This window comes from Peromyscus maniculatus, chromosome 22, assembly GCF_049852395.1.
Source record: "Peromyscus maniculatus bairdii isolate BWxNUB_F1_BW_parent chromosome 22, HU_Pman_BW_mat_3.1, whole genome shotgun sequence".
In the NCBI taxonomy this organism is placed as follows: Eukaryota; Metazoa; Chordata; class Mammalia; order Rodentia; family Cricetidae; genus Peromyscus; species Peromyscus maniculatus.
In genome coordinates, this window is record NC_134873.1 from 49,497,792 (window position 1) to 49,524,421 (window position 26,630).

Here is a 26,630-nt window from a genome sequence, read left to right on the forward strand (position 1 = left end):
TGAGCCACCTCAATTAAATGATTTCTTTATAAGAGTTGTCTTAGCCATGATGTCTCTTCACAGTAGTGAAAATCCTAATGAAGACACCCTCTTTGCCATGCTATAACACTTCTGTTGATAGCCAATGACCATGCAAATACTTCCAGGCACAGAATTCACATCCTTTAAGCTCAATCTTTATCCTAAAGTTTTTTCTTGTAACACTAAGGCATTTTTTTCTAGTTCCAGCCTTTAAAATTACACAAAATGCTCCAACTTCCAGAAGACAGTCATTCAAATATTTTCAAATACTAAGAATAGTATTTTGTGTTCATTAAAATAACATATGCTCATTATAGAGAATCTGTAAAAATTCAGAGGGCTATAAAGGGGATTAAAAAAAAAAACTCTGATAACCAAAGAGCAAAACAGATGTTAACTGCCAAGAATCTCTTGACTTGAAGGTGCTCCTTTTTAAGGTGTATATTTTGTCAAGGGTATGTGTCAAACTTGGGGCCAATCAAAACACCTAGATGACTGACATGGATTTTCCGTCAAGCCAGATTTTGTCTTTATGTGAAGTCTTGGACTTCAGGCTAGTGAGGCGGCTCAGTTGGTGAAAACACTTGCTGCCTGCTGTTGGTAACCTGACTTGACACACGTGGTGAAGGGAGAGAACTGCTTCCTTTACCCTGTGCCGTGATCTCCACAATACTCTGTGACACTCACGTGTGCCTGCACACACAATAATAAATAAATACAAATGTAATTACAAATCTAAGTTTTTTAAATGTATGATTTATTTTTATTGATGTGTGTATGCCTGTGTGTGGGTATGTGCACAGGCATGTAGGTGCCCATGGAGGCCAGGAGAGGGCATTGGATCCTCTGGCCCTGGAGTTACAGATAGTTGTGACATGCCAGATGAGGGTGCTGGGAACCAAACATGGGCTTGGCAAGTGCTCTTAACCACCCAACTATCTTTCCAGCCTTAATGCACAAGTTTTATATGTATGCCTTATATTTTATAGGTACTACGTGTTTTATATGTATGCCCTGTGTTTTTCTTTTCTCTTATGTCATATTGAACATGCTTGAATCCAGATTCTGCTATCTAATATAGATTATGTAATCCACAGCATACTTCTAGCAGTAGGTTTTCCCAAATCCTTAACGCAGACATTGAGTCTGAGGTACTCTACTAGACCCCGGCTTCAAGGTTCACATGAGTCCATTCACCACCATTTACGATAGCCAATCAAAAAAAAAAAAACCCACAAATCCATGTAACCACCTTTTCACTGAAACCATGTTCCCCTCTCTGCATCTATGAAGACTTAATGACTTGAGTCAAATTAGGGCTTCATCTATGGAATTTCTCACCAGTACTAAAATGGTAACTGAAAAAAAAAAGTCATATACCATGTGTATTTTTTCTTAGCAACCTCATGTTGACTGATTTATTTCCTTTAGTTTGTAAGTGTTCACAGATGAGCCTCTAAATACTTTATTCTAGAACTTTCTTGGAAATCATGCCAGGGTGTGACTTCTCACAGCCGTGGAAGTAGGATGTGTAGACAGCTGGCCTTCACGGATGTTCAGTGGGCTAAAGAAATGATCACAGGGGTACGTGCTATCTTATTCTTTTTTCTCCAGGACAGCTTCTGTCACCACACAGAGAGGTGGGCAGCTTCAGGCTAATGATGCAGCCAGTGACAAGGGAGCGTGTTTGTGGTTTAGCTTGCTCGTCCAGATCTCTCAATTGAATAATGCTGGTGAAGGATGACTGCTTATTTTATTTATGATTTTGGAGCAGCTACAAGGCTACCCGACTTTACAGAGCAGCTCCTGCATATAAATCCTCTTCTCTGAAAGTCACATTCTGCTGAAGATGTTACTCAGGGAGTTAGGTTTTCAAGGCCACCTTGTGGCGAGACATTTTATAAAGTCGAGAATTTCCCAGTGATTTATCTGTTTGTTTGGATTATCAATATCAGGGTCACTTAAAAGTAAGGTAAATATATCATTTTGTGTCTCTTTGCTTTTAGAAACCGGAGCGACCTCACATTATCTTCAGTGAATATCACCCTGAGAAAATAGGATTGGAAAGACTGTGGGACTCCAGACAGCCAGTGAGTAAAAACAGGAAGCCTCACCCCAAACTAAATTCTCACCGTGCAGTTCTGACTCTCTTTGTCTTCATTGATTTTTTTTTAATGGCCTCAACCAATAATCAGAAGAGAATTCTATTTGTTCATCTTTCTGAGAGTGCCTTCGTCTCTCAGGTGGCAGAGAGAGGGCTGGCGCCTCATTGTTGAGCCTCTGGTCACATGTGTGTGCCCCACGTCTCTGGCAGGAGCTGTGTGATGGTGAGGATCTCAGCTTGTCCACTTCCACAATCCCACTCTTCCTGGTGCTCCGGTTTGAACAGAGGCCTCCTGCATGCTCATCATATACCCTACCCCTGAGCTGTATCTGCAGCACCGTATCTCTCTCTGTCAGCTGGCGTGGCTTCCCGTGGGATGGTATACATTAACTTGAGGCAGTGGGTCATGGGGCATCCATTGTTAGGAAGGAGAGAGAGAGAGAGAGAGAGAGAGAGAGAGAGAGAGAGAGAGAGAGAGAGAGAGAGAGAGGATTCAATGTTCTTTCTAATTTGTATTCATTCTTAGACACTACCTAGAAAATGGCCCCACCCACATTCAGGATGGGTCGTCCTACCATAATTAATCCAATCTAGAAACTCCTTCACAACACATCCAGAGATTTGTTTCCATGGTTATTCTGAACCCAACCAAGTTAACTGTCAAGATTCACCTCTGGGCTCCATGGTGATGCTCGACGTTAGTACTGCAGGCTCCTCCTGTCTCCACAAAGGAGACGGCGCCATGTTGGGCGGCATCGACTCCGGCTGCTCTAATAAAACACCACAGGCTGGGTGGTGACTTATGAGCGGCAGACATTTATTACTCCTGGTTCTGGGGTGTGGGAAGGTCAAGATCAAGGCACCGTCAGATCTGGTGTTTACTCTTTGGTTTAGAAGATGGTGCATTTTTGCTATGTCCTCACAGGGTGGGAGAGGCACTTCCCTGGGCTGTCTGTTATAAGGGCACTCATCCCATTGGGGAGGGCTCTGTCACCATGGTCAGATCTCCTAATAACATCAACAGGTGTAGATTTGGATTTTCTGGTTCCTAAGAGTCCCTTCTCATCTGATTTCCTGAAGTTTCTTTTGATGCCTTTAATCTCTTAATTGAGATTTTTTTTTGTTTCTTTTGCTGTCAGTTTGTACAGGTTTCTCCACCTTGTTTATTTTACACGGACAGTCTGCCCAAGTTTCCAAGTGTAACACGTCTCCACGACCGATATCGGGCCTTCACCCACACTCTCATCCTGACCCTGAGGCTAATGCTGTCTCTGAAATCCCAGAGTCTGGCGAAGGTCCTTTACACATAGCCAGGCCTACTCCCCCACAGATTTGTTTTATTATTTATAGATGTTTGTGGGTGTATGTCTCTGTGTGTGCAGCTGCCCGTGGAGGAGAGGCCAGAAAGAGGGCACTGGATCTCGGGGAACTGGAGTCATAGGCAGTTGAGAAGACACCTATGATGGTGGTTAGAACCAAACTTCAGTCCTTTGCAAGAACAGCAAATGCTCTTAATCGATGAGCTATCTCTCCAGACCAACAATTTTTTCCCTTCTTATCTTCCTTCCTTCCTTCCTTCCTTCCTTCCTTCCTTCCTTCCTTCCTTCCTTCCTTCCTCCCTCCCTCCCTCCCTCCCTCCCTCCCTCCCTCCCTCCCTCCCTTCCTTCCCCTTTGCTTTTCTTTCTGTGAGGGTGTTACTGGATATTGAACTCAAGGCTTTGCACACATCACTGAGCTACACCCCGACACCTATGCACTGTTCAGTGAATGTTTTCCATTATGACTATGACTATGATCTTAACACAATTATGATCACCATAAACAGCCACACACTTTACTTACGTTGAATTATTTAATGAGAATGACAGTTAAGAATAAATTGGCCCCAGCACTGAAAGAGCCGGATGATTAAAACAGTTTTGTGTAGAACTGGGGTGGGAGTTCTCTTGGTAAAATACTTGACTTGTAAGTGCAAGGACCTTAGTTTGAACCCTAGAACCCAGATGGAAAAAAAAAGAAAGAAAAGAAAAAGAAAAAGAAAAAAAGAAAAAAGAAAAGAGCAGGCCATGGTGGACCAGTTTGTAATCTCAGCTCTGGGGGACAGGTGGACCCTGGGGCTTGCAGGCTAGACAGCCTAGCCTACTTGGAAAGTTCGAGGCAAGTGAGAAGCTATCTGAAAAACCAAGGTGACCCTGCTCTGGAGAATAGCTGAGGGACCCACTGGCTTCCGCATGAATGCATGCATGTACACTCCCCCCTACACATGCACCTGTACACACGAGAACATTCCTTAGTACACATTTTAGTGTTTACTATTCTCTCTCTCTCTCTCTCTCTCTCTCTCTCTCTCTCTCTCTCTCTCTCTCTCTCTGGTTTTTCAAGACAGGGTTTCTCTGTGTAGCGTTGCACCTTTCCTGGATCTCGCTCTGTAGCCCAGGCTGGCCTCGAACTCACAGAGATCCGCCTGCCTCTGCCTCCCAAGTGCTGGAATTAAAGGCATGTGCCACCACCGCCCGGCTTTTTTTTGGCTTTTCAAGACAGGGTTTCTCTGTGTAACAGTTCTGGCTGTTCTGGAACTCACTCTGTAGACCAGGCTGGCCTCGAACTAAGAGATTAGCCTGCCTCTACCTCCTAAGAGAGTGCCGGAAATAAAGGTGTGTGCCACCATCACCTGCCTGTATCTCAGAGTCTTATTATGATAATCTATAAAGTAGAGCTAGGCTAACCTTCTCCACTAATTGGAGTACCATTTTGGTCCACACTCATACCTTGCCATTGGCTCTAAAGTGTTTGTTTTAAATTTTGTTTCCTAGCTCTGGAGAGATGGCTCAGCAGTTAAGAGTATGTACGGCTCTTGCAGAGGACGAGAGTTCAGTTTCCAGGACCCATGTTGGGGCATAACTGCTTCCAATTCCAGCTCCAGGAATCTAGTGCCATCTTCTGGCCCCTTTGGGCATTGCACTTGGACACACACACACACACACACACACACACACACACACACACACACACTAAAACAAATGTTTAAGAATGTTTTCATTCTAAAAAGTTTTTGTCTTTTCATCATTTTTTTTTGAGATGGGGTCTTATATGGCCTAGGCTGGCCTCAAATCAATGCTGCAGCCAAGGATGCCCATGGACTCCTTAACTTGTCTCCACCTCCAAGTGCTGGGATTAAAAGCATGCACCACCCATGCCCAGCTCATCACTCTGTGTGGTGATAATCTAATTGTACTGAATTATTATTTTGATTGTATGTTAATAAATAAAGTTGTCTGGGAGTCAGAGCTATTAGAGCCATAGCAAGAGTGTGGCGGTGGTGGCACACGCCTTTAATCCCATAGATATCTGTGTGTTCAGGGTCAGAGCTATTAGAGCCATAGCACGAGTGTGGCGGTGGTGGCACACGCCTTTAATCCCATAAGATCTCTGTGTGTTCAGGGATACAGCCAGCATTGGAGACATATGCCTTTAAGACCTAGGGGGCTGTACATTCAGACAGTGACGAGGCAGTCACGTGTTTGGGTTTACAACCAATGAGAAGGCAGAACAACATACTTTAAAAAAACCGACAGGAAGTAGCTCTTTTTTTCGCGAAGCTGGGACAGCAGGAGGAAGGGTGAGATTTTAGCTCTGAGCTCTGACTTCTCGGCTTTCTCTTTTACATTGTTTCTGTGTTTCTCATTTAATAAGACGGTTGGTTACATCAACATCTGGCGCCCAACGTGACAAGAATCCATTAAAAATCGCTTGGCTTGACGGCAGGTCCGCTTTCCCGCAAGGGCGGCAGGCGGTGGAAGGCGGCGGAGGAAGCGGCAGGAAGCGGCCGACGTCTTAGTCCGAGCTGCCGGCGTCCTAGTCCGAGCTCCCGGCTTCCTAGTCCAGGTAGCAACTTCTAGCCCGGGCCTAGGTCTGTGAGCAGCTTGCCTAAAGCCGGTGCTACAAACAACTCAGACCTGCCCTGCCGAACAGGGCCCTGCCTGTAAAACCAACGCACGTGGTCGGAGCTTAAGGAAGCCAGACCCAAGCCTTGACTCGGCACAAGAGGGAACACGTGGCTGCATTTAAGCTTTAGCCGGCTACGCTTTCTTGTGCGTTCTCTCTTTCCTCTCTCTCTCTCTCTCTCTCTCTCTCTCTCTCTCTCTCTCTCTCTGGATTTACACCTGGGACACTAGGTGGCTGCTTTGAAAATCCCCTCGGATTTCTACTGTTCTACGCAGATTTGGTAAGTCATAATATATCAGATATTTTAAAGGAAACTATCTAAAAGAGAATTTTTTCCACATTAAAAAACAAATGGGTTTTATGTGTACATTGGAAGAAAATTGGTTTTTGTTCGAAATTTTAAGCAGTCTGGCAATGGAACAACTATATAATATTAGTATTGGTGGAATTATGCACCTTATCACTATAATAATCCACATTTTAATATTTAAAAAGATAGTCAATTTAAGTGCCAGGATAACAGCTTTAGAAGAACTTGTTAAACCTGTAAAAATTCAGACAGAAGAAATTAACAGTGAAGTTGTTTCAAGTCAGGATCATAAGGTTGCAGAAAGAAAGCCTGTTTTCACACAGTCACCCTTAATTTATCCTGTAACAGTACAGCAGATGCCTGATCAAATGGCTACACAAAATACTTGGGCTCTAATTGAAATGTTGGATTTAAAAAGGTTTAAGGAGGCAATAGTATCTTATGGTATGCATTCCCCATATGTGAAGCAAATGTTAAACACTTGGTCAACATATAATAGGATAGTACCACAGGACTGGCGGGACCTCGCACAAGGTGTTCTGGAACCCAGCCAGAGACTTCAATTTCTGACTTGGTTTAAGGAGGAGGCTAAAAACATAGAAAAACAATGGAGGGATAAAGGAGTACAAGTTTGCCAGGATCAGCTTATGGGCGAAGGCCAATATGCTTCAGCACAAGCACAATGTTTATATGATGTCCAAACCCTAATTTTATGTCGAACGGCAGCCTTGAATGCATGGGACAAAGTTGAGGAACCAGGAAAAAAATCTGAGTCATTTACAAAGGTGAAGCAAGGCCCAAAAGAGTCTTTTACAGATTTTTTACAAAGACTGGCTTCAGCAGTAAAGAGAACGGTTTCGGATTCAGAAGCTGGTAAGGCAATAATTGAATCTTTGGCCTTTGAGAATGCGAATGCAGCATGCAAAAGAATAATCAGGCCATTAAGGGCAAGATCTGCACCTATGGAAGATTGGATTAGAGAAACAATTAATGTTGAAGCTGATGAGCATGATGATACATGGGTAGGAGAAGTAATTTCAAAAGGTTTGAGGGGTGTTAGATGTTTTGGATGTGGAAAGCAAGGACATTTGAAAAGGGACTGTAGACAGGTCATTTCCAGAAACAATGTTTCTTCAAGGAACAATGGCAACAGAATGCCCCTTCCTTCTGGAGTATGCAGAAGGTGTGGTAAGGGAAAACACTGGACCAACGAATGTAGATCAACAAAGGACAGACAGGGTAATCCTTTGCCTCAGTCTTCGGGAAACTCCCAGAGGGGCCTCAGGCAGGCCCCCAGTGCAAATCCAGTTCAAACCTTTCCGGCAGCCATAGAGGAAATGCCTGCTCTGGAGAGCGATTAAATAACCAAATGCCTATTGGAATAAATCATGCTGGTCAGGATGATGAAACAGAGAGAATAGAAAATTCAGGAGAAAACATAAAGAAAATTTTTTGGCAAACTTCTATTAATGAACAAAGACCAAAATTAACAATAAAAATAAATGGTGTTTTGTTGTCTGGTCTGGTAGACACAGGTGCGGACGTTACCATAATTGCACTAGAATTTTGGCATCCAACTTGGCCTCTTCAGGAGGTAAACGTTCAACTGTTAGGAATTGGGACATTATCTCAGGTGAAACAGAGTGCAAGATGGCTCGAATGTATAGGTCCAGAAGGACAGAGAGGAAAATTAAAACCATATGTGGCTAACATAACTATGAACCTGTGGGGTCGAGACTTGTTGCAACAATGGAATACTCAGATTAACATCCCTCCAATCTCAGAAACAAATCATAAACTAGCACATGTTACTGAGAGAAATATTAGAAGATATTGTTCTAATGAGTGGTCACCAGCCATCCATATTATACAAGAACAGGGCACAATAACTGATGATCTTCCAAATACACCAACAGCTCTACCTTTAAAATGGTTAACAGACAAGCCTGTATGGGTCCAGCAATGGCCTTTAACAACAGAGAAACTCCAGGCTTTAGAAGAGCTGGTAGAAGAACAGTTAAATGCTCAGCATATTGAAGAATCAACCAGCCCTTGGAATTCTCCTGTATTTGTTATTAAAAAGAAATCTGGTAAATGGAGAATGGTAACAGATCTTAGGGCAATTAACAAAGTAATTCAGCCAATGGGTTCTCTACAATCTGGGATGCCTTTGCCTACTCTGTTACCAAAAGGATGGCCTCTCATAGTTATTGATTTTAAAAGACTGTTTCTTTTCAATACCCTTACAAGAAAAAGACAGAGAAAGATTTGCTTTTACAGTGCCTACTTATAATAATTCTCAACCGGTTAAAAGATTTCAATGGAGGGTCCTCCCACAGGGAATGTTGAATAGCCCAACTCTGTGCCAATATTTTGTACAACAGCCATTGGAAGTGATACGTAAAAAATTTCCTAAATCTATAATTTATCATTATATGGACGATATTTTACTAGCTGACTCAAATGCAGATACTTTAGAAATAATGTTTGAAGAAGTAAAGAAAATTTTGCCTCGCTGGGGATTACAAATTGCTCCTGAAAAGATACAAAGAGGAGATTCTATTAATTATTTAGGATATAAAATAGAGCTACAAAAAATTAGACCCCAAAAGGTGCAAATTCGGAGAGATAGACTACAGACTCTTAATGACTTTCAAAGATTATTTGGAGATATTTCTCATCTACGAACTATTGTTGGGGTAAAAAATGATGAACTGACTAATTTGTTCAAAACCTTAGAAGGTGACAAGGACTTAAATAGTCCAAGAGAATTATCACCTGAAGCTGAGAAAGAATTAGCCTTGGTAGAAAAGAAAGTGCATGAAGGACACGTGAATCGTATTGATCCAAAGCTGGATTGCATTTTGGTTATCTTACCTTCTAGGCGTTCTCCTACTGGAATATTAATGCAGAGGGAAGATATTATATTGGAATGGATATTTTTACCAAATAAACCAAATAAAAAATTAAAAACTTATGTGGAAAAAATCTCTGACTTGATTTACAAAGGAAAAATGAGACTTCGTCAATTAGCAGGCATAGACCCAGCAGAAATTGTCGTACCATTAACTAAGGAGGACATTGAAAAATTATGGACAGAAAGTGAACCTTGGCAAAGAGCTTGCAGTAATTTTTTGGGAGAAATTAACAGCAAATATCCCAAAAGCAATAGAATTGATCTTATAAAGAGAGCTGATTGGATCTTGCCTCGAATTGTACGGCAAAAACCCATATCTGGAGTTCGTGCATTTTATACAGATGCCAACAAAGAAGGAAAGGCAGGTTACAAATCAGAAAATTTAAGTAAAGTGGTTCAAAGTCCGTATAATTCAGTTCAAAAATCAGAATTGTATGCTATTCTGTTGGTATTAATGGATTTTTCAGAACCTCTCAATATAGTAACTGACTCTCAGTATGCTGAAAGAGTGGTGTTACATATTGAGACTGCAGAATTTATCCCTGATGCTTCAGAATTAACTTCACTATTTATCCAATTACAAGATACAATCAGGAAAAGGAATCATCCTTTATATATAACTCACATTCGATCCCATACTGGTCTGCCAGGCCCTCTAGCACAAGGCAATGATGAGATTGATAAATTATTGATAGGAAATGTGCTGGAGGCCTCAGAATTTCATAAAAAACATCACGTCAATAGTAAAGGTTTAAAAAAGGATTTTTCCATAACCTGGCAACAAGCCAAAGAAATAGTAAAGAAATGTCCTACTTGTTCCTTCTACAATCAGACGCCATTACCAGCAGGATGTAACCCAAAGGGTACTCAGAGAAATGAAATCTGGCAGATGGACGTGTTTCACTTTGCAGAATTTGGAAAATTGAAATATGTACACCACACTATCGATACTTATTCAGGATTTCAATGGGCAACTGCTTTGAGTTCTGAAAAAGCTGATTCTGTAATCACTCATTTGCTAGAAGTTATGGCCATCATGGGTATACCTGCACAAATCAAAACTGACAATGCTCCATCATATGTCTCTGTTAAAATGAAACAGTTTTTTGCTTATTACAATATAAAGCATATTACAGGCATACCACATAATCCTACAGGTCAAGCAGTTATAGAAAGATCAAACAGAACTCTAAAGGATATGCTAAATAAACAGAAATGGGTAACAAAAACCCCCAGAAATAGACTGCATAATGCTCTTCTAACTTTGAATTTTCTGAATGCCAATGAGAAAGGAACAACAGCTGCAGAGAGACATTGGATAATAGAAAAAACTACAGAATTAAATCAGCCTATATACTTTAAGGATGTGCTGACCTCAGAATGGAAACCAGGGTATGTATTACATTGGGGACGTGGTTTTGCTTTTGTTTCTACAGGAGAAGATAAGCTGTGGGTACCATCAAAATTGATAAAGGTTCGATTTGAACAAGAGAGACCTCTTAATTAGAGGAGGTGATAGTTCATCAACCAGCATGAACATCCAATTTAAACTAACTTGTATCAATAAAACATGCCTTTTCATTTCATCAGATAATAACTTGCCAAAAAGGAACATCCCCAAAATTAGTCTTGGGGAAAGGTTTTTGTTTTTGTCTTTTAGGAGAATGAAGGTTAAGGAATCTGAAGAACACTGGACAAATGAGACAACTGAAGAAAAGGGACAAATCATCTATCCCAAGAAACAGAGTGAAACGGTGTATGGGTATATATTATCTAAAAAAAATTTTATGTCTTCCTAAATGTTTGTTTCTGCTTTTCTCTAAAGATTTAACACTATTGGTCTTCTAACAGTCCCAGTTCAATTAAAATTTAAAGCTGACTTTGGAGTTGGAGAATGGCTCTCTCCTTCTTTAAAATCAAGCATGTTGTTAAAAGGAAAATGCAAACTCCCTGTATCATGCCAGAATAAGAGCCATCTTCTGCTATGGTACAGGACAAAAGCAAAATTAATTAAGGGACTATTCTATTACTAATCTCAACTCTTTGATTCTATTCTGATTCTTTAAACTTTTCTCAAAGTATAAATTTTATATCAAAATTTACAAGATTAATATATATATATATATATATATATATATATATATATATATACATTTTAAACTTTGTTAAGATATGAATGGTCACATAGAGTACTAACTAATTCTAGAAAAAAGGCTAGCTGCATATATATGTTTTTGTGTTCGAGTCTCTTATCAGTTTTCTGCAGGAAATCATGGCCAGGCCTAACATCAACTGAAGTCTCCAGAAAGAAGATGGGGCCCCACAACAACAACAATTCCACGTGGACAATAATAATATCATTAAGCTGACAAACATCATCCACAGATCAGCTTTGAACTACAAGGTGCTCAGAGCAATTTTGAGATGACTAGCTGAGATGATCCAGTCTCAAAGACTACTTGAATAAGGACTTGAGATAAACCCTAAACTTTGGCATTATACACAGACTGGATAATGAAGGATATAGTTACCTCTCCTAGAATTTGACAATTAACCTAAAATTTTTCTTTCAGGATAAAGAAAACTTCGCCCATACCCAGCAGGAAGCAATTTTAAGAATACGATGCCCACATTCCCAAAGAGGTGGTGTGGGGCAGGTGGTTTTTTGGTCTTTTTAATGGGTTTTGGGTCTGGGATAATTTTCAGTATTTAGGGGGGTTGGTTACAAGTTACTGTCAAGGGTTAGGAAAAAGGCTAAGCAAAGGAGATTAGATTTAAGGTTCTTGTTTAAAAAAAAAAAAAAAGAAGAAAGAAAGAAAAGAAAAAGACAATTACTAGTTTTAAATACTTTACATTGGATTGGATTGTTTTATATTGTATACAAATTTGAAATTGATATTGTTAGAAAATGCTATATGTATATTTCTAATTGTATTTATACCATTCATTTAACAATGTAATGCAAATTTCTGATCCTTGAATGTTATTATTATCAACTATTAGGATATAAAGAAATGAAAGTTAGTAGTTAGACATTACAATAGAACTTGTAGTCATATTAGATATGTTTTAAAAATTGAGCAGAGATGTTTTAGACAGGTCATCTTCAAACCCTTCAGAGATCTACAGAATGGCATTTAAAATGTTTTAATAACTTAGAACATTTTTCTTTTTTGAGACATGTCAGCTCCTGGCAGTACCAATCTACTTTAGAGAAAATATGGGCATTGAAGAAACTGCATATGGAGTCAACTTTCATTCTGGCAAAAGTTAGCCACTGGACAACAAAGTATCCTCGAATCAACAGGACAAAATGGACAGACAGATCACGAAACAAGGGACTACTGATTCTTGCCAAAACAAGTGTGGTTATGGCTTTATCAAAAGGCATCTTCTGAGGCCAGGACAATATGGCCCCATCCCTGAAGTGGCCTTCGCATCCGGAAAAGGTACGGTGCCCTTTTCTTCGAAGGCAGCTTAACAGGCAGAGGGCCGATGGATTCTGTTGTACAATGGAACAGCAGCTGAAAGCTCATGCCTCTCAAAAGTAGACTGGCATTTAATAGAGGGATGTGGAGAAGAAGGGGATGCTGAGATGAAGCCATATATACACAGCCAAGAAGAATGGACAGCTGAATTAAAAAACTGTCAACAATTTCCAGAATTTAAAATCCTGAATCATGACAGGACACTAGTGGAATTCAGGTGTTTCTGGTACGTGGACTGCTCTCACCCAATGTGAGGTTGAACTGTTGACCTTGTGTACATCCTACTTCACAAATGAGTCTGTCAGATACACTAAGCCTATAGGCTGAAGATGATGCCCCAACACTGCGGAGAAACCTCAGGTGACTGCCCAGGCAGCTGGCTGTTTCTGTCAACTCACAAAATTTTTTGGAAGTTGCTTGCATGCACTTCCTGTTTTTATTTTTGTTAGCTAATATTATTCCCTTCTTGGGTCTCTGAGGGAGTTGAAGATTAGTTAGTTATGGTTGAAGATTAGTTAGTTATAGTTGAAAATTAATTAGGATAGAAAGTACATTAGATACATCTTGGGATTACCAAAATAGGATAGATAATGGAATTATTTTCTCTGATTTGTCAAATACCTGTTTAGGTATTTATTACTTGTATATATTGTATATAGTTATTGTACTTTTGTATATAGTTTTTCTTTTGTTAGTTATAACCTTTTGCTTTCTTTTTCTTTTTATTAAAATAGAAAAGGGGAAATGTGGTGATAATCTAATTGTACTGAATTATTATTTTGATTGTATGTTAATAAATAAAGTTGTCTGGGAGTCAGAGCTATTAGAGCCATAGCAAGAGTGTGGCGGTGGTGGCACACGCCTTTAATCCCATAGATATCTGTGTGTTCAGGGTCAGAGCTATTAGAGCCATAGCAAGAGTGTGGCGGTGGTGGCACACGCCTTTAATCCCATAAGATCTCTGTGTGTTCAGGGATACAGCCAGCATTGGAGACATATGCCTTTAAGACCTAGGGGGCTGTACATTCAGAGAGTGACGAGGCAGTCATGTGTTTGGGTTTACAACCAATGAGAAGGCAGAACAACATACTTTAAAAAAACGAACCGACAGGAAGTAGCTCTTTTTTTTCCGCGAAGCTGGGACAGCAGGAGGAAGGGTGAGATTTTAGCTCTGAGCTCTGACTTCTCGGCTTTCTCTTTTACATTGTTTCTGTGTTTCTTATTTAATAAGACGGTTGGTTACATCAACAACTCTGATATTCTAAAAACATTTTATTGATTTATTATTAACTAAATCAATGAATACAATCCAGATCACTTAATATTCCATTTCACTTAACATCGTCGCTACATAATTTGAGGGGCTCCGCAAAATGAAAATGGTGCTTCCATTATTAAGAATTTCAAAGGCCAGGGCTGGAGAGATGGCTCAGCAGTTAAGAGCACTGACTGTTCTTTCAGAGCACCAGACTTCAGTTCCTAGCAGGGCCCTGTTACACAGCTTGAAACTTCCTTTAAGCTTCAGCTCCAGGAGAGCCGACTGAAGTCTTCTTCAGGCCGACTCAGGTATCTGCACTCACGTGCACATACCCCATCTCAGTACATGTTCACATGATGAAAATAAAATCCAACGAATCCTGAGGGCTGGAGGTGTAACCCATAGAGTGCATGCTTAGTGTGCTTAAACCCAATTCATTTCTCAGTATCCCCTGAAATGAAATCAAGATGAGGACTGGGGCATAGCTCAGTAGAAGAGTCCATCCTGGCACACATATACACATATGCATGTGTGTTCACACCACATCAAACCCTCAAAAAAAAAATAGAAAAAAAAAAAAGAAAGAAAAGTAGAATTTCAAGATGGCGACAGCAGACTTTAAACAAAGGCTTAAAGTCAGTGTGTTGTTGTGGAGTTACTGGTCCATTTCTTAGACTCCACATTTAAGATATCAAGGGTAAATCTAACACCATGCCCCCGTAAAGCATGCACAGCCTAATTACCTAATATGGCAAGGTCAGGAGGAACTGTCAGAACTGTGTGCTATTGAGAAAATTTGTGAACAACAATAGCTTAGACCCTACCTTACCCACAAAGAGTCACGTTAAAAAAAAAAAAGACATACTAAAATGACAATCTCTAAGAGAAAATATCTTCCTCAAGACATAAGGCTACCAGACATGAGGCTACCAGGACATTAATTGAACCATGTGTGTGCTATTTGTGACTTCCTCTTTAAGTAGATGTTCATTTTTAAAATTGATTTTTTTTTTTTTTTTTTTTTTTTTTGGTTTTTTCGAGACAGGGTTTCTCTGTGTAGCTTTGCGCCTTTCCTGGAGCTCACTTGGTAGCCCAGGCTGGCCTCGAACTCACAAAGATCCGCCTGCCTCTGCCTCCCGAGTGCTGGGATTAAAGGCGTGCGCCACCACGCCCGGCTTAAAATTGATTTTTAAGTTAGCACACCAAGTTGTCCGTGGCTCCTGTGGGCCATTCCCCTAAATTTTCCTAAGTCGGGCTTTTGTGGTGTGTGAGACCGTTTCTCTGGGTTTGAAGGATGTAAGAATAAAAGCATTAGTCAACCAGGATGGATGGAAAACAGGATGCTCCTAACTCTGGGGGCTCTAACAGAGTGAGGCACTCCCCCAGGAGTTGGTGCATCCACGCAGTCAGCCCTCGGTGCCGGGAAGTAGTGTCCAGGCGAGCTGCCGCTATCCTGCTGTCTATGGTTCTTGAGAAGCCCTTGAAACGTCAGGTCCCTGGACCCCTGGCCTCCTTTCTCAGCTCACCTTCTTTCTCTTGGACTTTCCCCCTACCCAGTGTCTCTAAAGGTCAGAAGAAGACATGGGATTCCAAGGCACTGGAGTTATGGATGGCTATGAGCCAGTGTGTGGGCGCTAGGAACTGAACCACAGTCCTTTTCAAGAGCAAGTGCTCTTAACAGCCGAGCTATCTCTCCAGCTCCCTCAGTACGTCCTTCCGTTCCCACGGCAGTCTTGACATTTTTCTGAGCTCACCCGTTGCATACAGCCCCTTGTGACTACCGCCGTGACCCCCTCCGTGAATTTTCTTGAGAACCCCAGGAGGGGTTTTATAAGGTGCTGCTGCAAAGAAAGCTAGTTTGGTCCAACAGCTTGCTGTCTGGATTTTTCTACCTAGCTCTCAGAAACAGAAAAGACAGATTCCCTCACACAGAGTTTCCTCATTTCCCAAATCTCATCACGCACTAATTCCTAAAGGCAGTCCTGCAAATTACAGCGTAGCCCCAGGACGGGCTGCGGAATACAGTGGATGCTAATAAGGAAGGTCGAAGAACGTCCAGGGTTGAGAATTTCTCAAATAAAAAATTCCATTACTTCAACCCCTAGGAAATCGGTTCCCAATCTTCTGCTCGACCATAATTCATCCCCTCTTGAATTAACCGTGTCTGTTGTTGGCCAGAATTCCATGGACTTAAGAATTGAATAAAGAATTCTATTTCCTTCCTTATCCCCAGAGGCTGGAAGACCTCAGATCCCTTTACTCTGCCCAACACCCCAAAGCTGCAGATGCTGGGCTAACTTCTGTGTGTGGCAGTGACTCGTCCCCCTTTGAGGACACTTTGTCACGGGAGTTCCATGCTTATGTGGTCCAGTCTCGCATCCAGCTCACAGGCTGGTTTTTGAGCTCATGAGAGTTCAAACAAACCTTTGATTCTGTTGAAACTAAGCACAGCCAGTTTTAAAACATGAAGGAGTTGGGGAATGGAAAGTCTCCCACAGCACAGAGAGAGGCTCAGAGAATTTTAAAATTATCTTACTCTGCTCTCTCTTCACATCTAACCATCTATCCATCATTTATCTATACCTGTCTATCTGTCTGTCTATCTATGAATGATGGTTAATCTAGAATTACCTAGGAGGCAAACATTTGGACATATTCTTGGTTCGTTTAATAGTGATGGGAAGACCCACCCTAAATATGGGGGGTCAACTTTCCATGGGTTGGGGTTTTGGACTGAAACACACACACACACACACACACACACACACACACACACACACACACACACACACACACACAGAGAGAGAGAGAGAGAGAGAGAGAGAGAGAGAGAGAGAGAGAGAGAGAGAGAGAGAGAGAGAGAGAACAAGAGCTAAGCAGTTGCATTCACTGCTCTTGGCTTTCTGAATATGGATGCATCATGTCCGGCTGCCCAATGGTCCTCCCACCATGCCTTCTCATCACTGAGTTGTGAACCAGAATAAACCCTCATCAAGGTCCCTGAGCAACATTCCTGAGGGTCCTCTGTGTGTGGGGCCACGCCCAGAAAATGAAAGAACACTCTCAGGTCCTTATGAATTTTATAGACATTTTCCTTTTTAATGACATTATATCAACTACTCAGGAGGTAGATGCTGAAAGATCCCCTGAGTCCCTGAGTTCAAGGCCAGCCAGGTTGGACAACACAATAAGATGCCATCTCAAAAAGTTGACTATCTTTTCTGATTTATGGCTATGTAGGCATTTAGTTAATCTGCATGCAGCCTGTACTTTCCTCTAAAAACAAATATACTTTGTCTTTCTGGGGATCTGTTTTGATGACAAAGACTTTGCTATATTTCATAAATATAGGCCAACTACAAACGCATTCTGTGTCCACCTCCACCAATAACTTCCCCAGTGGTGAATGAAATACTTTCTATCGACACAGGCATCATCTTAAACAGGATTTAGATCCCTATTCATGGGATTACATATCATTAAGCCTCACTGATCTGATCTACAAGGGGGTGGGGTGGGGACCCCCTTTTGCTTTCTAGGCCATACTGTGCCTATTGCTAGGTACCCTCCTTCTGAGCGGATTTCAAAGTTGGCTTCCAGCAGCTGTCAGAACGATTCCTCCCTTTCTTACGGCACTCATTAGAAAATAAAACCAGATATAATTAACAAACAAACAAACGTATCTGCCTGCTGTTCCGACTTGTTATAATAAGTGTTATTTCTACTTACGAACAGTTTCCTGTCAGCATCCTGCTGTTCCCTTAATAAGACTACTGCACCCGGGAAGAAGAGTCGGTATTAAAATTAAGCCCTGACTTGTTGTCACCCTCTTCTCTGCTTGTCTGCCTTCAGATCCAGTTCACTTTAAGCCTGAGAAGAGCCAAAAAAGACTTAAAGTTAACCATTGCTGAGATAGTAGGCAGGGACCTGCATGCTTCTGGTGTTGATTGAGCATCTAAAGATGCTGTCTTTGGGGCGATATCAAGGAACCTCATTTCCTCACAGATTAGGAGATCCCTCTTCAAGTTTTCCAGCTGGATGGTGAAGTCCCAAGACTCCTGATAAGTTCCAGAGGCTCAGGTGAGTAGATGGAGTTAGAGAGGACCTTGACCCCCAAATCTGGTCTGAAGGTGTAACGATGTAGGTGCCAAATGAAGTCATGAGGGAGTCACTAAGCCAGTGAAAATGCAAGTCAGGATGACCGCTGTATGATCAAGTGTGGTGATATTGTGTTTCCCAATATATTGTGCATCTTAATAAACATATCTGAGTCAGAGAACAGAACAGTCACTAGATATAGAGGCCAGAAAATGGTGGCACACACACCTTTAATCTTAATATTGCAAAGGCAGAGATCGTCTGGATTTCTGTGAGTTCAAAGCCACACTGGAAACAGCCAGACATGGTGACTCATGCATGCCTTTAATACCAGGAAGTGATGGCAGGAAGCAGAAAGGTATATAAGGCCTGAGGACCAGGAACTAGAGCCTGGTTATGCTTTCAGGCTTTCAAGCAGCAGTTCAGATGAGATCCATTTGGATGAGGACTAAGAGGCTTCCAGTCTGAGAAAACAGAATCAGCTGAAGAACTGGCAAGGTGAGGTGGCCGTGGCTTGTTCTGTTTCTCTGATCTTCCATCTTTAACCCAATACCTGGCTCTGGGTTTGATTTTATTAATAAGACCTTCTAGCAATTCATGCTACAATCAAGTGCTAGTGGTCATGAGTTTTCATCTTTGGATTATTTGTGTATGTCTGTGGTATACTTACTTGTTCTTGAGTGTCACATAGATCAGAGTGCATGTGGAGGCCAGAAGTAGATAAGGCCAGAGGTTGACTTCAGCTGTCTTCCTTGGTTCCACCATACTCTCTGTTTTGAATTTTATTTATTTATTTGTGTAACTTAACTTAGTGCATGTGCGTGTGCGTGCATGCGTGCGTGTGCATGTGCATGTGTGTGTGTGTGTTTGAGCATGCTTATGCCATGGTGTAAATGTAGAGGTCAGAGGGCAACTCTTGGAAGTCAGTTCTCTCCTGCTACCTTATGGGATCTGGAGATTGAATAAAGTTCATCAGGTGTGGTGAAATTTTATTTGTGCTCTAACAAATAAAGCTTGCCTGAAAATCAGCTGGAGGAGCTAGCCAGTAGTAAACCATAGAGATCTAGTGGTCTGTATAGACAGACAGGAAGTGATAGAGCTGGGCGGAGAGAGGAGCTCGCTCTTGTTCGGCAGAGGATTTCATAGGGGTAAGAACTAGTGGCTGGCTGCTCTGCATCTCTGATCTTTCATCTTTTACCCCAATATCTGGCTCTGGTTTTTTTTTTTTTTTGTTTGTTTGGTTTTTTTTTTTTGTTTTTTTTTTTTTGTTTTTAAATTAATAAGACCATTTAGCAGCTCGTGTTACAATCAGGCATACACAAAAACTCCCTTACCTTCTCAGCCACCTTGTGGCCACCTCCCACTCCATCCTATGTTTTGAGACAGAGTCTCTCTCATTGACACTAGGGTTCAATGATTCCGCTAGGCCAGCTGGTCAATGAGCTTGCTCCAAACACCTGTGTGTCTCTGCTGTCTAATGCTGGGGTTACAGACCCTTACAACTACACCTGGCTTTTATGTAGGTTCTGGAGACCTTGAACTCAGGTCTTCATCATTGTGAGGCAAGTACTTTCCTGACGGTGGTGTCTCTTCAGCCCCCTACTTTGGATTTCAAAAATTATTTTAATTCTGGAAAAGTTAAAACATATGCAAAAAAAGAGGGCAAAATAGAATAATGAACTTCCTGCCCCCATCACTTCCTCTCAGTATTTCTTCATGGTTTGTTAACCTATGGCTCATTCCCACCAGCTTCTTGCTCTTGCTTTTGAAACAAATTCATGACGTTGTATCACCCATTTGATTCATACATCTTTTAGTTTTTATTTCTAAAAAAATGAAGACTTCTTTTAAAAAATATGACTTCAGGGGGCTAGAGGTGTAGTTCAGTGGTAGGGTTCTTGCTTAGCCCTGGGTTAGAGTTCCAGAATCACACATAAAAATAAAGAAAACCAAAAACATAAACGATGCGTACTACGATGCGATCAGCACACTTAAAAGTGATCAACAATTCCCTCAAACACACGACACTCAAATTTCAGTTATTCCACAAATAAAAATTTTAAATATTTTCTTTTGCATGTTGTTTTGGTTTGGGCCTCAAGGATCCCTTGACCTTCCATTTCTCCATCCGCTGCCTCCTGAGTGCTAGGATTACAGGCCTGTGCCGCCATTGTCTGGCCTCAATGGTTTGTTTGATCATGAGTCAAGTCATGGCCCACAACATGATTGGTTGACATGTTTATTAAGTCTGTGTCTCTTTTTAGAACAAAGTTTATTTTGGCATGATTGTCGCCTTGCAGAGCAGTTGTAAGCACACAGAGAGAGTTCATGGCTCTCTTCACCCCATCTCCCCTCTATTAGCATCTTACACAACCGCTCTATATTTGGCAAAACTGTGAGGTTAATATGGGTACATTGCCCACACTAACTACCTCTGGGCTTTATTCAGATTTTACCCCATAACAGTTTCTGTTTTGTTCTAAGATCCACCCCAGGAGGCCTTGGTGCACGTAGTCATGGTGATTCCTTGGACTCTTCTGGTTTTAACAGCTGCTCAGTCTGGCTTCCATGACAGACAGTTGGGAAGAGCACTAGTGGGAGGCTTTGAGGAAGTCTCTCAATTGGAGTTCTTTGAGGTTTCTTCATGATTAGACTAGGGCTAAAAGCTTGGGGGTGGAAGGATATCACAAGCAGATTCCTTTCCATGCATTATATCAATGTGTATATTATGGTATCAATGTGTATATCATGGTATCAATGTGTATATCATTGTGTCAATGTGTATATCATTATATCAATGTGTATATCATTGTATCAATGTATCTCACATGTGTATATAATTGTATCAATGTGTCATCATGATTTTATGTCTTTTAAATCCCTCCTCCTCTCCCCCTTTTCTCTCTCTCTGTCTCTGACTATCTTATAATAGGACTTTATTTGGACTTCCAGCTCCCAAATAATGACATGGAGACTTTTTTATTAATTATGAAGGCTTGGCCTTAGCTTAGGCTTGTTCCCAAATAGTTCTTAGAACTTAAATTAACCTGTTTATACTAATCTATGCTCTGTCTCCTGGCTCATTACCCCTCCTCAGAACAGTACGTCTGACTTTCTCCACATCTCACTGTTGAATCCCCCCTCTCCAGATTCTTCCTGAAGTTTCTATCTCTGCCCAGAAAACCTGCCTATCTACTCCTGCCTAGCTATCAGCCATTCAGCTCTTTATTAAACCAATCAGAAGGTGCCTTAGGCAAGTGAGGTAGAACAGACACATCTTCACACAGTGTGAGCAAATATCCCATAACAGTCTTCCAGACGGGGTTTCACTATGTAACCTAAACTGACTTTAAACTCTTAATCCTCCTGCCTCAGCTTCCCAAGTCTGGGATTATGGTTCTGTCACCACCATGCCAAGCATGTTTTTTTTTTTTTTTTTTTTTTTAATGCAGATGGCCTGTTGCACCTTCTGGGTTTGCTGTTATTGTTAACAAAGTAGAGGACTTTGTAGGCAAATTTCTCAATGGTCTTATTAACTAAGAAACACTGAGCCAAATACAGGGGTGCAAGTCGTAGAGATAGGAGCAATGGTGAGAGCCACCAAACTAACCTTAGCTCACCACATCGCCATCGCTTCCCAAGAGAACCAAACTGGCTGCTTCCTATTTAACCTGCATCTTTATTGCCTTGCTGTTCTGCCTTCTCATTGGCTCTAAGCCCAGCCACATCACTTCTTCGTCACTGCCTGTCTATACAGACCTCCAGGTCTCTATGATTGGTACTGGGATTAAAGGCATGTGTCACCAGCTTGGCTGTGTCCTTGAACACACAGAGACTCTGCCTGCCATGTGACCGGATTAAGGGCATGCGCTACCACTGCCTGACTTTTGTTTACACTGGCTATGACCTCTGATTTCCAGGCAAACTTCATTAACATACAAATAAAATATCACCACATTTCAACACAAATAAAATATCATCACAGGCCTTGGTCATTATTTAAGATGAGTAATGAGTATCATGAAGTTATGTTGGGTAGATATGCCAGAAGGCTACAACTAAAGGCTTGATCCCCAGGGGTCAAAATCAGAAGGTGTTGGGGATTGTTAGGAAGTGCAGCCTTATGAGAGAGGCTTAAGTTGCTGGAAGTTGTGATTTTGAGAGGAATGTGGGACCTCAGTGGTACCCTATATTCCTACTTCCTGGCTCAGGGTATAAATCCTTTGCTCTGCAATGCTTTCCTGTCAAGAACTGACATTTTTGCCAGAGGCACAAATCCATAGGGTCACCTGATCTTGGACTAGGTCCTTATCGTAGTTAGGGTTACAATTGTGATGAAACACCGTGACCAAAGCAAACTGGGAAGGAAAGGGTTTGTTTGGCTTACACCCCCACATCACTGTTCATCACTGAAGGGAGTCAGGGCAGGATGCAGGTACTGATGAGACCATGGAGGGGTGTTACTTACTGGCTTGCTCTCCATGGCTTGCTCAGTTTGCTTTCTTATAAAATCCAGAACCAGCCTAGGGGTGGCCCTGCCTACAATGCCTGAGCCCATTCATGTCAATCACTAATTAAGAAAAAACCCCTGTATCCTTGCCTGCAACTTTATTGTTGTTATTATTATTATTATTATTATTATTATTATTATTATTATTATTTTGAGACAGGGTTTCTCTGTGTAGCTTTTCACCTTTCCTGGAACTCATTATGAAGCCCAGGCTGGCCTTGAACTCACAGAGATCCGCCTGGCTCTGCCTCCCAAGTGTGGGATTAAAAGCGTGCACCAACACCGCCCAGCAACTTGATTATTATGGAGGCATTTACTCAATTTCTCCATAGAGGTTCCCTTTTCCTAGATGACGATAGCTATGTAACGTTGATATAAAACCAGCTAGCACAGTTCTCTAGAGCCACAAGTCAAAGTGAACCTTTTCTCTTTATGAGTCAGCTGCCTCAGGTCTTTCGTTACAGTAACGCAGGATGACTAATATAGAGGCCTCTACTTTGAGTGAAGGCTGCTTTCCAAGCAGCTACCATATCGTCAATCGCCGTTTGTCAACATCCCACAATATCACAAGACAGGTTTAAGTAAAAGTCCAGGTTTCCTGGCAGGCAACATTTGATTTTAGATGATGCTTAAAACAAGTTTTGAGAAAGTGCTATCCTTAGCACAAAATACATCCAAATGAATTCAGTGGAAGCTGGTTCCTAAGGCATTGAAGATTTTAGGTAAGAAATTGCAGAAAAATAGGAAAGGTCCTCAAGAGGTAGCTATTAATACGTATATCATTGTTTGGAGAGGTATGCTAGAACTTCTGATAATGTATATAAGTGGACACAGGGCATAGCTAAAGCCTCCTGATGTTGGATCTGACTGCCTGGCATCTTCAGGTTTCCATAGGATGCAAAGCTAATGCAGGGGAGTAACAAATTGTTGCTGTTCTGTTGGAAACTCCACTTCAGTGCACCCCCACCCCATCCCACCCCCACCCCTGCTCCTCAGAAAGCCTCCCAAGCAGTAACTCCTCCCCCAGAGCTGCTCAAGATAGCGCCTACAGGGTATTTAAGCTCCAGTCCACAGATCTGCCTCGTGATTTTTCTTCCTTCCTTCCCTTGAAGTCATCTGGGAGTGGTATGCTCAGATTAAACCTGGTCCTTTACGTCGGTGGAGAAACCTACTACTGGCGTTTCAAAATACTTATCAGTTGCCTCCTTCTTGAACACTCATCCCACATTTTACTATGTCAATGTACCACGAAATATTTGAAGGTCAATGGCTGTTGTCTTTCCCAAGATAAACAACCTGGAACATCTAAGAGGTGTCTATGACTGGTCATTTATATATAGGCAGGGGAACTGGATACGGTTTCTTTCTTTGCATGGAATTGCCAGAGAAGATTCAGGAATCCGTCACCAAGGATCAACTTCAGAGGACATGTTGCTTTGATATCAAACATCTCTGGATGGATGATCACAATTAGCATTTCCTGATATATCAATGAATCCATATCGCTCCAATCTGTGGTTTGGATGGTTTGTGCTCTAAACCTGACTTAGTGTCATTGTGTTGATGGATCTCAACAGTGAGCCAGGAGTGGGTCCCTGTGTGCCCTGACTCCTTGGGTTCATGCAACATCTCATGGTCAGGGATCATGGTCAGTTGCATTCTGGAAGTGCTGCTCTACTCTGATTCCCTAGGGGAGAGCTTCTGTGGTTGAAAGCAGATGGTATCTCCAAGCCCAGCCCTTGGGAAGTGCCACAGGGATCCCATGGTTAATGTGGAAGAAGCAACTTGAAGTGGAAGTTTCTGAAAGACCATCCCATGGCACGCAACAGCAAAACAAAGACTTGAGAGCAGAGAGCAACTCCAAGCTCCTCCTAGGAGGAGGAGGAGGAGGAGGAGCCAGCCCTTAAACAGGCCTTAGGATCACAGATAAGATTTCTGTATCTGGGAATAAGGATGCAGACAAGGATGCTACCGTGATGGGTCCCCTCGTTAATGGAGGTGTGGTTGTAAAGCCTCGGGCTTGAGGGTGACTTCTCTGTACTCTGTTTCACTAGTAGGGACCTACCACTCTCTGCTGCTGCTGGGTCCGTGGGCAGTGGGATTTAATGATGCGTCATACAGAGTGGTGCCTCCATCCGGGGAAGGCATTTTAAGAAAACTCTCCTTGGCCTTCTGGATCCTTGGGCCATTAATATTTTTAATAGTGACTATAAAAGCTGTAAGAACTCCAGTCTCAGCAAGGGTTTCTGAGAGCAGTGCCATAACGAGCAAGCAGAGCCCTGGGTGGCAGGCTAGCCTCTGGGCTTTTACGTTGCTCTAGCTGGCTCTCTAGCCTTGATCTTGCCATTTAAACCCCGCTTTCCGGGCTCCAGTCGAAAGTGCAGACAGAACTCTCCTTGACCTGATAGGTAAGTCTTGAAAAAAACAACTAGGGTTTGAAGAGACCAGAAGGGGGTGGGGTGGGAAATAACATTTTGAAAACAGAAATTACTCCATAACAAGCAGTGACAGAATGCCTGCCCCGTGGAGTTTTGCAGCGAGCGGGGAGATTTATTTGGCATTTTGAATTTGTTTTTTTTTTTTTTTTTCTTTTCCAGTGAGCACAGGCCATTGGAGGGAGTTGAGAGAAAGGAGAAAAGGAAAGAAATTTAAAGTGCCAAGAATAATCTATGTAGCCCTCCCTCCCTCTTCCTGCTCATGCGAAAAGATTTTTCTAGTGGGTTTATTCCTACCGCATCTGTTTTTCTCTCTGCTTTTTCTGGGCTTCCTGCCCCCCACCCCCACCCCGCCCCCATCCCAGTGATTATCTAAAGCCCTAGGCAAACGACACAGATTGTTGTACCTCAGAGGCCTCAGAACAATGTATATCCCCCCCCCCCCGCCCCCCTGCACCCAAGCAGGTCTTACACTTATGCCTGGCTGTCTCACCTTTTTATCTGCCTTATCTTGGGGGACCTTGTGAAACATTTTTGTGCCTAAGAATAACCGACTGTTTTAAGAACAAATAGACCAACTCCTGGGAGGGTCTTCCATGAAGGGCATTTCTAATTCCCACCAGGATAGAAGTCAGCAGCGGAACATGATTTCAGGGTCCCTGCTGGGTTCCATTTCCCCCTCCGGAGTCTTTTGCTAGACTCTTGCTTCCCCGACCTTTCTCACAATTCCAGAGAACACCTGGGCCATGGCCTGATGTGGGCACCCTGGTGAAGCCTGGCAGCTGGGCAGAGAATGTGGGTGTCCCTCCAGCCACTGAGACCCGAGGTTCTGGGTCGGCTGGGGAGAACCATTAATCTCAGGGGAATCAGGGAGGAGTTGCGCCTTTCTTTCAACCATAGCTTCTGTGTTTCTCTTCCTCGTCCTCGTCCTCGTCCTCCTCGTCGTCCTCCTCCTCCTCCTCCTCCTCGTCCTTCTCCTCCTCCTTCCCCTCCTTGGCCTCTTCCCTCCTTCTTCTTCCCCGCTCTTTCCTTCTTTCCCTCCCTCCCTCCTTTTGAATTTCAGATGAGATCTCAAAAACTGGCCTTCAGCCTGATATGTTACCAATCATGAACTTGAACTTCTGATCTGGCTGCTGCAGTCTCCTGGATGCTGGGATTACAGGAATGCGCAACCATGGAGGGGTTTATACAGTGCTGAGGACGGAGTCCAGGGTTTTGTGCATTCTAGACAAGCCCTCTGCCACCTGAGCTACACTCCCAGCCCCTTTCCTATTCTCCTTGAGGTACAGGAATCTCCAACTTGTTGTTTGAAGCAGAAAAGTAACAATACAAAGAATTTAGATGCTTACTCGCCTGTAATTCTGCCCCCAAATTTAAGGCTGTGACTGTTTCTGTTCATCTTTTTTTTTTTGAGACAGGATTTCTCTGTGTAGTCGTAGCTGTCCCAGAACTTGCTCTGTAGACCAGGCTGGCCTCGAACTCACAAAGATCTACCTTCCTCTGCCTCCCGAGTGCTGGGATTAAAGGCAAGTGCCATCACTGCT

The 26,630-nt window shown here is 42.3% G+C and overlaps 1 long non-coding RNA gene across 1 annotated transcript in view; it reads left to right on the top strand.

The window, feature by feature from the left end:
* Positions 1-26,630, top strand: part of LOC143270059 (uncharacterized) — a 61,769-nt gene that overhangs the window by 29,339 nt on the left and 5,800 nt on the right. The window contains exon 3 of the long non-coding RNA XR_013046934.1: positions 2,028-2,111. This is a non-coding gene — a long non-coding RNA (uncharacterized LOC143270059). The remainder of the gene's footprint in view (positions 1-2,027; positions 2,112-26,630) is intronic.